At 38.7% G+C, this 11310-nt stretch overlaps 1 protein-coding gene across 3 annotated transcripts in view; it reads left to right on the top strand.

Moving 5' to 3' along the window:
* The window catches only part of RIMKLB (ribosomal modification protein rimK like family member B), a 101347-nt gene extending 100377 nt beyond the window's left edge, over positions 1–970 (top strand). For 2 of the 3 annotated variants that reach the window (XR_008552272.1, XR_008552274.1), the window contains one exon: positions 59–962. The gene's annotated coding sequence lies outside the window, so the exon portion shown is untranslated. Of the gene's footprint in view, positions 1–58 lie in introns of all 3 variants that reach the window. The other variant, XR_008552273.1, reaches the window with a different exon arrangement.
* Positions 971–11310: the final 10340 nt, after the last annotated feature.

Here is an 11310-nt window from a genome sequence, read left to right as displayed (position 1 = left end):
TAAAGAATATTTAAATTTGTGATTTAAACTGAGTTGTTTGTGTCTTCTCACCTCCCAGGTTCTTTTGAAGTAACCAGCGATCCTTTTTGATTATTACCTCGTCACAGAATGGATGAAGATACATTTGACTGTATGTTTTTTCAAATGGAGTGTAGAAGTACAAAGAACACAGAAGCAATAACTCTAAATTGTTGTGATTTGATGTTTTTTAAAATAAAAATACTAGAACTGAAAGTGAAGTAGCAGGGAATGTGATTTGTTCTTTTGTCAGCTGACATCCCTCCCCTTCTCCTGACTTTATTTCCTCGAGGGAATCACTGCTAACTTCCTTTTTTTGGGCATATATTTCCATATTTTCTAAAAATAAGCTCTCTTTTAACCCAATCATTTTATAAACAGTTTCCATAGTTTCATGGTATATTGACTTCATGGTATATTGACTTCGAGCTATATAGGTATATAGCTACTTCAATTTCTTAAAGCAGTCACATAGAAGTCTCTTATTTGCTTCTACTGTAATTTAATTCCTTGACTTATTTACACGAATCATCCCAGTTTTCTTGCAAGAATTTTTTCACATGCAGTCAGAGATTTCTAATACAAGAAAAAAGACTGGGGACTCCCTGGTGGCACAGGGGGTTAAGTCTCAGCACTATAAAGCTATTGGCAGCCATTGCAGCATGAGTTTGATCTTTGGCCTGGGAGCTAACCAATATGTTGCAGCAGACCTCTCCTGCCTTTCCCACTGCTCTTCTCAGCAGTGTATTTCAGTAGATCCACCTGTTTTGCTCCCCGTTCTGTCTCTGGTGAATCTTCTCACCCTGCACCTCACCTGCACCCCAGCTCTTGTGTGCATAAATAAATAAATAAATAAAAAAAGACTGAGCACAGAATAAACTGACAGATTTTCTAAGAAAAACAATTGAAAATTATTTGAGCATTGCTAAAGGTTAATAGTTTGGAGGAGAAATCTATATACTAATGGTAAAAAATAAATAGTACCTTGGAAAAACTATGGAGAAATTTCCATGCTAATATCCAAAATGAATTTCAAATTTTGACCATGTGATTATCCAAGATTTTTTTTTAAAAGACATAAGTTGATTAAAAAAAAAAAAAAAAAAAAAGAGGGCCTCCCCGGTGGCGCAGCGGTTGAGCGCTGGGTTGCAAAGCTGCCTGCAGCCTCTGCAGCGCAGGTTCGATCCCCGGCTGCTCCCCGGCCACCGGAGGAGGGTCCCACATGGTGCACAGACCTCTCCTGCGGCCCGCTGCTCCCCTCAGCAGTGTACTTCGGTCCTTCTGCCTGCTCTGCTCCCCGCTCTGGCTCTGGTGAATTCTCTCACCCTCCTGTGCTTCTGACTGTACCCAGTGCTTGTATGTATGTATGTATCAATCAATCAATCAATCAATAAATCTTTAAAAAAAAAAAAAAAAAAAAAAAGAATGGCTTGCTTTCACAAACCAGGAGAGATCTTGGATGGAGCTGAATGGCGCTAGTTCTAATGGGAAAACAGCTAGACCTTAAGTAGGGATTTGGTAGGATTAATGAATCACCAAGTCTAATTGTGGCTAGGATGGTGAAACCCTTTAATTAGTGAGACTTAGGTTAGCCCCTCCTAACACACATAGAGAGTTCCTTGCTAGAATAAAAGGGAGGAGGCAGTTTTTTTCCTTCAAAGGATATAGGAGAGAGTAGAAATGACTGAAATATTAATCTAGAAACAATACTATTTTGCTTTACTGGGGCCTAGTAGTATTAGAAAGATTAAGATATACGTGTAGCTAAATTAAATGACCTTGCAATGGTCACATTGTAGCAGAGCAAAAAATAAAAAAATTTAGAAAGTCTGTTAGCCCTCAGTAACTGCTCTAGAAATGTAGATTTTAAGCACTTTGGCCTTTTTCTGTGGTGACCCAGTAAAGTGTTGCATACTGAGGAAGTGGGGAGAAGGCAATGCCTTCTTTATTATTATTATTATTATTATTATTATTATTGCTACACAGTTGCCAAGTGGCCATCCTCTGGAGTACCTATGCTACGTAAGTCCCTCTCCTTGAATGGTACCTTTGAATGCGATGGGCTACCAATCCTATGATTAAGATATGTGATGAAGGTGAAGGGATTTGGCAATTATAATTAATTCCTCTATTAGTTGACTTTAAGCTAATGAAAGGGAGATTTCTCTTTGGTGTACCTGATCAGGTAAAACTGATCTAGAGGATGGAGACAGGAGAAATCAGAGGAAGAGGCAAAGACATCCCTGTTGGACTTGAACAAACAAACTGGCACGGGAGAAAAATAGAGGGTGACGTGATGTGGAATAGTGGTCTCTAAGCATCACAACCTTTAGTCCTGCATTAAAGGAACTGAATTCTGCCAACAGCTAGTGAACCTGGAAGAGGAACCTGAACCTCGGGTGAGATTGCAGTTTGGTGAGACCCTAAGTAGATCTGTGCCCAGACCTCTTGACCCATGAAAACAAATCACTGAATTGTAGTAGTTGACATATAAAATATAAACTTAATGCAAGTATCTTTATAGTAAAAATTATTCTGTAAAATGAATAATATTGAATTTAGTATTTTCATAAAAATGTTTAATACAATCTATTAATACTTAACATTTGTGTTTATATAAATGCATATAATTTTGTATATATTTTATATGAATGAGAATATTTTATAGTATAAAATTTTCATAGTATATATCCTCTGGCACAGGGTACTGCCTTGTTTGTGGGATAACATGTACTGAACACAGCTAAGTTCACTAAACTCAGGGTCTAGAATATTGAATGATTTGGGGCAGTAGCACAGTGTCATGGAAAGAGCACTAGATTGAGAGACAGGAAATAACATTCTGAGCTGAATCAGTCACTAAGCAGCCCTGGATAAATCACTTAATTTGGGGTGGGGGGAAGTGAGAGCTTCAGTTCCTTCATCTGGAAAAAAGGAGTCAGACTGGGTTAAATTTGATAACCCTTCTTGCTTTAAAGCTGTTATATTAAATGTATCAGTTATCCATAAGATGTAGTTAAACCTGGAAAGGAGGCTAATTTTTTCCAAAGTGATGGTACATAAATATTCAGGAACTAAAATGTTTTGTGTGCTCATAGTTAGAATACCACGTGAGAATAGAGGATCAACAGACAAAATGTATAAGAAAGATGAAGTGGGGAAGAGGGAGGGAGGGAGAAAATCTATATATATGAACAGTTTGAAATCAAGGATGAAGAGAATTTCTAAATGCAACTAGAATGTGAGAAACTGAATTTCCCACTTTATGGATCACAGGCAATAAATACCCTGTACCTTTTATGATTCTGTGGCCTAAATGAGAACACCAAGGACATGACTCTCCCGAAAGCAAGAACATGTTTAGCACTTCTATGGGTACTACATGCTGCTCTACCTTCTGCACAGAGCCCACAAACAGCTGCCAGGTTCAAAATGACCCAAAGCATAGAGCTCCACCCTAATGAATGCCAGGAAGATTAGTGTTACATGGCATCCCAGACAACAGGGGTGGAGGAACTACCAGAGAGTCTTCCTAGTAAGATTTACATTGGAAAGAAAGATGAGCTCTGACATCATGAGAGAGGGCTGAGTCAAGGCTATAGGTTTTTCTCCTCAATGAGAACTGTAAACTTTTTCTATTTCAAGGACAGAATGCAGTATGCGGTTGAATGTACGCACAAGAAATTAGTGGTTTTTTTGTGCTTTTTCCTGCCTTGTACTGTGTTGCTAATATCTTCAGGACAGGGAATGAGAGAGTTTGTTTTTTGTTTTTTTATATAATTTTTTTTTTTTTAATAGAGGCATGTTATTTATTTATTTATTTGTTTTGTTCACACATGTGCTGGGTACCAGGCAGAAGCGCGGGAGGGTGAGAGAATTCACCAGAGCCAGAGCGGGGAGCAGAGCAGGCAGAAGGACCGAAGTACACTGCTGAGGGGAGCAGCGGGCGGCAGGAGAGGTCTGCGCGCCATGTGGGACCCTCCTCCGGTGGCCAGGGAGCAGCCGGGGATCAAACCGGCACCGCAGAGGCCGCGGGCAGCGTCGCAACCCAGCGCTCAAGCGCTGCGCCACCGGGGAAGCCCGAGAGAGTTTCTTTTTAATTCGCCAATTACATAGGTAGATACAAGTACTTTTAGAAAAAAAATTGTACTTTTTTAAATTTAGGAATGATAGTATTGAAACAGTTCTGGAGATGGTTGCATAATATGGATGCACCTAATACCACTGGACTGTATAGTTAGAAATAGTTTAAGGGGGTGAATTTTTGTTAACAGCTATTATGTCACAATTTTTTTGCCACAGTTCTATCATTCATTTTAAGGTGGCCATTTCATTATATCTTTGTCAACATTAAAAATCTTGACAAACTGATTTTTATAAAAAAGTTATTTAGCAAGTCTTCAATGAATTCTAGTAGGAATAAAATTTTCAAGTACACATCCAAATTCCTCAAGTTCTATTAGATATTTTTGCCCTTTGAAATCATGGTTGCTGTTTTTTTAAGATTTGTTTATGCATACAAGAGCTGGGGTATAGGCCAGAGGTGCAGGGTGTGTGTGTGTGAGAGAGGATTCACCAGAGACAGAGTGGGGAACGGGAACAGGCAGACTGACTGAAATACACTGCTGAGGGGAGCAGCGAGCGGGTCAGGAGAGGTCTGCGCGCCATGTGGGCTCCAGACAGAGTTTAATATTAAACTTCTTGCCACAAATTGATATACTTTATCCCCATCTCAGCCCACTCTCTAGGTTAAATTCTGGTTTTTGGTCAGCACATTAAATACATCTTGTCTACCAGTGATATTTAGCCAAACTCATGTCGTACTCCATTTTTAGTAATTCAAAATTAATTTATGCTGTGTCTGCTTTGTCTGAATGCCTGTTTTTGTAACCTCCCTAATATCCTAAAAGACTAATATCTTAGAAGCAAATTCAGTGATGGCACTCAGACGTTCATCCAACAGATATTTAAAGAGTCTACCATGTGCCACACAACACTTTAGTTGCTTAAGTCAAAGAAAAAAACCTTGCCACCATTTATTTACATTTTAGTGCAGGAGGGAAAGCAGATTAAATCATGAATGTGGTTAAGCTGGAAGCACACCGAGTATGTTTGAGGAACAGCAATGAATTCAGTGTGGATAGAAAAGACAGCAATAGTAGATCAGAGATGTAATAAGGGCCAGGTTAAAAGTCTTGCAATAACTGTAGAGACAATTTTATTTTGAGAGAAATTGAGTAGCATTGGACAATTGAGCAGAAAGTATTATGATCTAATTTATATTTTAAAAGTATTTTCATTCTGGGCCTCCCCGGTGGCACAGCAGTTGAGCGCTCGGTTGCGAAGCTGCCCACAGCCTCTGCAGCGCCGGTTCGATCCCCGGCTGCTCCCCGGTCACCGGAGGAGGGTCCCACATGGCGCGCAGACCTCTCCTGCTGCCCGCTGCTCCCCTCAGCAGTGTACTTCGGTCCTTCTGCCTGCTCTGCTCCCTGCTCTGGCTCTGGTGAATTCTCTCACCCTCCTGCTCTTCTGACTGTACCCAGTGCTTGTATAAATAAATAAAATAAATAAATAAAGATAAATCTTACAAAAATAAAACAAGTCAGAGTATGCCATGTATTTTAAAATAAATAAATAAAAGTATTTTCATTCTGGACAGTCACAGGTAAACATAGGATACCACCACCACATATAGGCAAGAAAACTTCTGCGTCTGGCCAAGATGAAGTGATAGAGACTCAATCTACCTGGCATTTGAAACAACTGAGACAGGATATAATTTATGAAACAATGGTTTTCAAATATTGGACATCAGTTAGCACAAGGTAATGATGCCTAGAAGTGGAAAACTACTAAGGTGAGTCCTATAATTGCCCCAGCTTACTTGGGTATTTCTAGCCAAAAGCATTATTAATAGACTGACACAAAATACTTATATGTTAGGTAAAATGAAGTTTTCAATAGAAATGCTACCTGAGAAAGTACAGATAATGATTTACTAAAAATATTCTAAATTAGTCATTTAAAAAAGTAAGATAAAACTCTATCTAAAGATTAAAGTTTGAGAATAATGTCTTATCAAATAGAGTGTCAATAAAGAGATGAAAATTATTAAGAGTCCAAATAAGGTACTTTGAGCAGGAATAAGAAAGAAAATAGGGAGAAACAAAAAAGGTAGGTTAACTGAGATTATATAGCATAAATGTCTGTGAGGTGGCACACGTAGAGCTAGCTATGTAAGAACAAAGTTCTTATAAATTGTTAAATTTGTATTAATCCCATTTAGATTGCTATCAACTAAGCTGTTAATGATAATCCACAGAACAACCACTAAGAAAATAATTTAAAATATGGGGCCTCCCCGGTGGCGCAGCGGTTGAGCTCTGGGCTGCGAAGCTGCCCGCGGCCTCTGCAGCGCCGGTTCGATCCCCGGCTGCTCCCCGGCCACCGGAGGAGGGTCTCACATGGGCACAGACCTCTCCTGCCGCCCGCTGCTCCCCTCAGCAGTGTACTTCAGTCCCTCTGCCTGCTCTGCTCCCCGCTCTGGCTCTGGTGAATTCTCTCACCCTCCCGCGCTTCTGACTTTACCCAGTGCTTGTATAAATAGATAAATAAATAAATAAATAAATAAATAAATAAATAAATAAATAATCTTAAAAAAAAAACAAAAAACAACCCACTTAAAAAAAAAAAGAATTTAAAATATGTATTAAGACAAGAAAATTAAAATGGGATTTAACTAGAAATATCTACTTAACAAAATGATGCAGTAATGAATCAATGAACAAAAAATAAGCAGGAAAGTGGCAGACATAAATCCTACCTAATTCTTTAGTACAGTAAATGTAACTATATTTTCAAAAGGTAGAGACTGGTGTATGGATATATATAAAAGAAAAAACATGAGCCAATGATATGTTGTCATTTTGTAGTCAATGTAAAAGTAGTTTCAAAGTAAAAGGATGGAAAAATATGCCAAAAGTAGTAACCAAAAGAGTAATAGAGATTTTAAGACAAAATTTTTACTGGAGACAAAAAAGAGAATGACAAAAGGTCAATCAAATATAATAGATATCTATGGTATACTTAACCCAACAACAGCAAATACCTATCTTCTAGCGCATACAAAACATTTTCCAGGATAGAACATATGCTAGGCCATAAAATAAGTCTTAATAAATTTAAAAGGCTGGAAATACAATTTATGTTCCTTTACAGCAAAGGAATAAATTAGAAACAAATAATAGAACGAAATTAGGGAAATTCACAGCAGTGTGGAAATTAAACAGCATACAATGTGTCCAAAGAAATCAGAAGGAAATTGGAAAATAATTTTAGATGAATGAAAATGAAGATGCAATATACAAACATACCTAAACTATGGGATGCAATGGAACCAATGGTCTGATATATATTTATACTAAAACAACTACATTTAAAAAAATAATCTAAACTACCACCTTTAGAATAGAAAGAAGAGCAAACTAAACCCAATGTGAGCAGACGGAAGGGAATAATATTAGAGTGGAAGTTAATGAAACAGAATAGAAAGACATCAAAAATAAAACAAATCAATAATTGTTCTTTAAAATGATCAAGAAAATAGGCCATTAGCTAAATAAACAGAGAGAATATTCAGATTGCTAAAATCATGAACGAAATGGGGGATATTAAATCATTGACATTGCAGATGCTCAAAGAGATTAAAAGGGAATACTATGAACAACTAACTGCATGACAATAAATTAACTTAAAAACAATAGACAAATTCCTAGAAATACATCAACTACAAACATTATCTCAAGATAATATAGAAAATTGGCATAGATGTATAAACTAATAAAGACATTGAATTAGAAATCAAAAAATTCCTCACACAGAAAAGCCCAGCTTTGTGGACTTTTTCTTTCTCTCTTTTTAAAAAGATTTATTTTATTTATTTATGCATACAAAAACTGGGGTATAGGCCAGAGGAGCAGGGGATAGGTGGATGAGAGGATTCACCAGAGACAGAGTGGGGAGCAGAACAGGCAGATTGACTGAAATACACTGCTGAGGGGAGTAGCAGGTATAACAGGAGAGGTCTGCTGTACCATGTGGGTAAGCTCCCTGGCTGGGGGTGGAACTCATGTTGTAGTGACTGCACATAGCTTCATAGTGCTGAGACTTAACCCCTTGCGCCACCAGGGAGGCCCGCTAGGTGGCTTCTGTGTTGAATGCTGTCAGATGTTCAAAGAAAAATTAATATTAATTCCTTAATCAGTAGAATAAAGGACAAAACTGCATAAATACCTCAATAGAAGCAGTAAAAGCATTTGACAAAACCCAACACCCTTTCATGGCAAAAACACTCACTCAAAAGGGCCTCCCCTGGTGGTGCAGTGGTTGAGCGCTGGGTTGCAAGGCTGCCTGCAGCCTCTGCAGCACCGGCTCGATTCCCGGCCACCAGTGAGGGCCCCACAAAAAACAAAAAAAAAACCACCTCAATAAATTAGGTATAAAAGGAAGCTCCTTTGCCCAGGTAAACAGCTAGCAAAGCTGGCTCAACATTCAAGCATCAATATAACCCATCGCATCAACAGTTGAAGGAAAAAAAAAAATAGATGCAGAAAAAGCAGTTGACAAAATCCAACACCCATTTTGATTAAAACCAAGCAAAGCCCTCCCTCCCCTCCCCCCCAAAAAATCTCAGCAACTAGGAACAGAGGCAAACTTCCTCAATTTGACAAAGACGATCTACAAAAAAATTCTATAGCTAACATCATACTTGGTAGTGAGAAACTATATACTTCCTCCTAAGACCAGGAGCTGGGCAAGGATGTCCCCTCTCAGCTTCAGCTTGCATGTGACAGACAGAAGTTCACTTCTTTTTTATTATAGGTAGTATTCCCTGTACACAACCATTCCTTCTCCTATTTTCTGGAAAAGTTTTTGTAGCATTGCTATCACTTCTTCCTGAAACATTTGTAGATTTCACCAGGGAATCCATGAGTCTGGACTTTTCTCTGTGGGAGAGTTTTCAACTACAGATTTAATTTCTTTGGTGTATATAAGACTAGTTTCATTACCTATTTCTTCTTGAGGAACTTTGTATCTTTCAAAAAAATTTTTCTCTACTTAGCTAACTTGTCAAAGTTGTCATAAAGTTTATTATACTATATTCTTTTATCCTTTTAATGTCACTTGATGTTCTTAGAATTTTATACTTGCCTTTCAGTTAACTAGCCCTAATCTTAAAGCTCCACAGTTGCCAGGGAAGCCAGCACACTCACCAACATTTAGAAAGTCTCTGAAGGCATTTTTAGTTATCCCTTCAGTCACTTTTTAAGAGAGTGGGTGCATCTGTAAACAGATATCAGGGAGTAAGAGATGTAGGAGATGTATAAAAGGGTTGAATTAAATAAGTACAATGAAAAGAATCTGAGTAAGTCACTTAGGTCGTGGTCCTGCCATTGCTTGGGTTCATGTTTGAACAATTTCAAGCTAACAACACTTTAGCTTAACTTGTTAAAATCTTTCACAAAGATTTTATTACTTGCCTTTTATGTCCTAGTCCAAAGATAATAATCTGTCTGAGAGGATGTCTGTGCCCAAGCAATTGCCCATTTCTGCTATTGCTTTTTAAAATAATTTGCTTTGTCTTGGTCTAATACTTTCCTGCCCTCGCATGGATCCATTGTGCTCTGATTCCACCTACTGGGTGTAGCCTGAAATAACAATGAATTTCAGCACCGTAACAGTCCACCTCCTTTTGTTTCTTAGAATTTATTATTGATGGAGGAGGTAGACACTTCCTTTTGGAACTTGGTGAGATTCCTTAGATTTTAAATCTTTTTAGTTTTACCCCTTAAATTTCCACCAAATCTGTTTAAAGATTCAATTTTTTTTTTTTCAAGGCCACTGTGGGGCTGGGGAGTGAGTGGATGGAATTAAAGGATGTTGAAATGCCATAAAGCTCATTGCTCTTACCAGGATTCAGCTGTTTATCTTAACTAAATGTTTCTGGATAGCTGCAAGCCTTTGGTTGATTTCCAGAACTCTAAACCTGAATCTGACCATTTTTGACCATCCTTTTTGTTGCTTTTTAAGAGAGAAAACTTTTGGAGAGCTGCACCGTATACTTTTTGCTGAAATTACCCCAAATGGGCCTTTTTGTTCTCATTTTTTTTCATTCATATTTAAATGCCTACCCCAGCCAGATACTGTTCTAAGGGGGCCGAGTATGCAACTTGTTCTTCCCGGGGTCAGGGGTGGGGGGGTTCCCCATGTTATATAACCACAGTAATAAAATAGTGGTTGGGGTGTAATGTAATTTTATCTAGATCTCCTGCTGTGAAGAATTTATGTCCTGCTTGTCCTCTCTAGCAATGAGCAAAAATATCTTGAATACTTCCTGTGTACCCAGAATTGCTGAATTTCTAGTTTTATTCCTTCTTCCCATCAATCCCTTATCGTCTTCTTTCCCAGAAGAAACCTAATACGAAGCACTTTCATCTGTCAAACTACCTCTCTTTCTACTCTCCCCTCAAATAGAAACATCAAATTCAGAAAGAGTGGCTTCATATGGATAAGCCCATGTCTCAGAAAATGATCTGGTTAAGACTGAGGGAGAAGGTACTATCGTTTGAAAGGAAAACTTTTTTTTTGAAGTATAGAATTGGACTTTGGAGAGAAACTTAGTGTAGTATATACAGATGTTAATTTAGAATACTGCACACCTGGAACTTATATAATGTTATAATACATTGTTACTTTAAAAAGTTTTCTAAAAGGAAGACTTATTTGAACAAATTTCAAGTTAAAAAGTAAGAAGGATGGGGGCCTCCCTGGTGGTGTAAGGGGTTAAGTCTCAGCACTATGAAGCTATCTGCAGCCACTGAAGTAAGTGTTCAATCCCCAGCCAGGGAGCTAACCCACATGGTACAGTAGACCTCTATTGTCCTGCCTGCTGCTCCTCTCAGCAGTGTATTTCAGTCTGCCTGTTTTGCTCCCCACTCGGTCTCTGGTGAATCCTCTCACCTCACACTCTGGCCTAACACCCCAGCTCTTGTATGCATAAATAAATAAAATTAATCTTTAAAAAAAAGTAAGAAGGAGGGCCTCCCCTGGTAGTGCAGGCGGTTGAGTGCCACACTGTGAAGCTGTCCGCAGCCTCTGCAGAGCCGGTTGGATCCCGGCCCCCCGGCCAGCAAGGGTCCCACATGGCGCAGCAGACCTCTCCCGTCCGTCGTGCCCGCTGCTCCCTTCAGCAGTGTATTTCGTCAGTCTGCCTGTTCTATTCCCCGCTCTGTC

The sequence above is a fragment of the Talpa occidentalis genome, unplaced genomic scaffold, assembly GCF_014898055.3.
Source record: "Talpa occidentalis isolate TD23 unplaced genomic scaffold, MPIMG_talOcc4v2.1 talOcc4.16, whole genome shotgun sequence".
Classification (NCBI taxonomy): Eukaryota; Metazoa; Chordata; class Mammalia; order Eulipotyphla; family Talpidae; genus Talpa; species Talpa occidentalis.
Note: the sequence above shows the minus strand (reverse complement) of the source record. Positions and strands in the feature narration are given on the sequence as shown.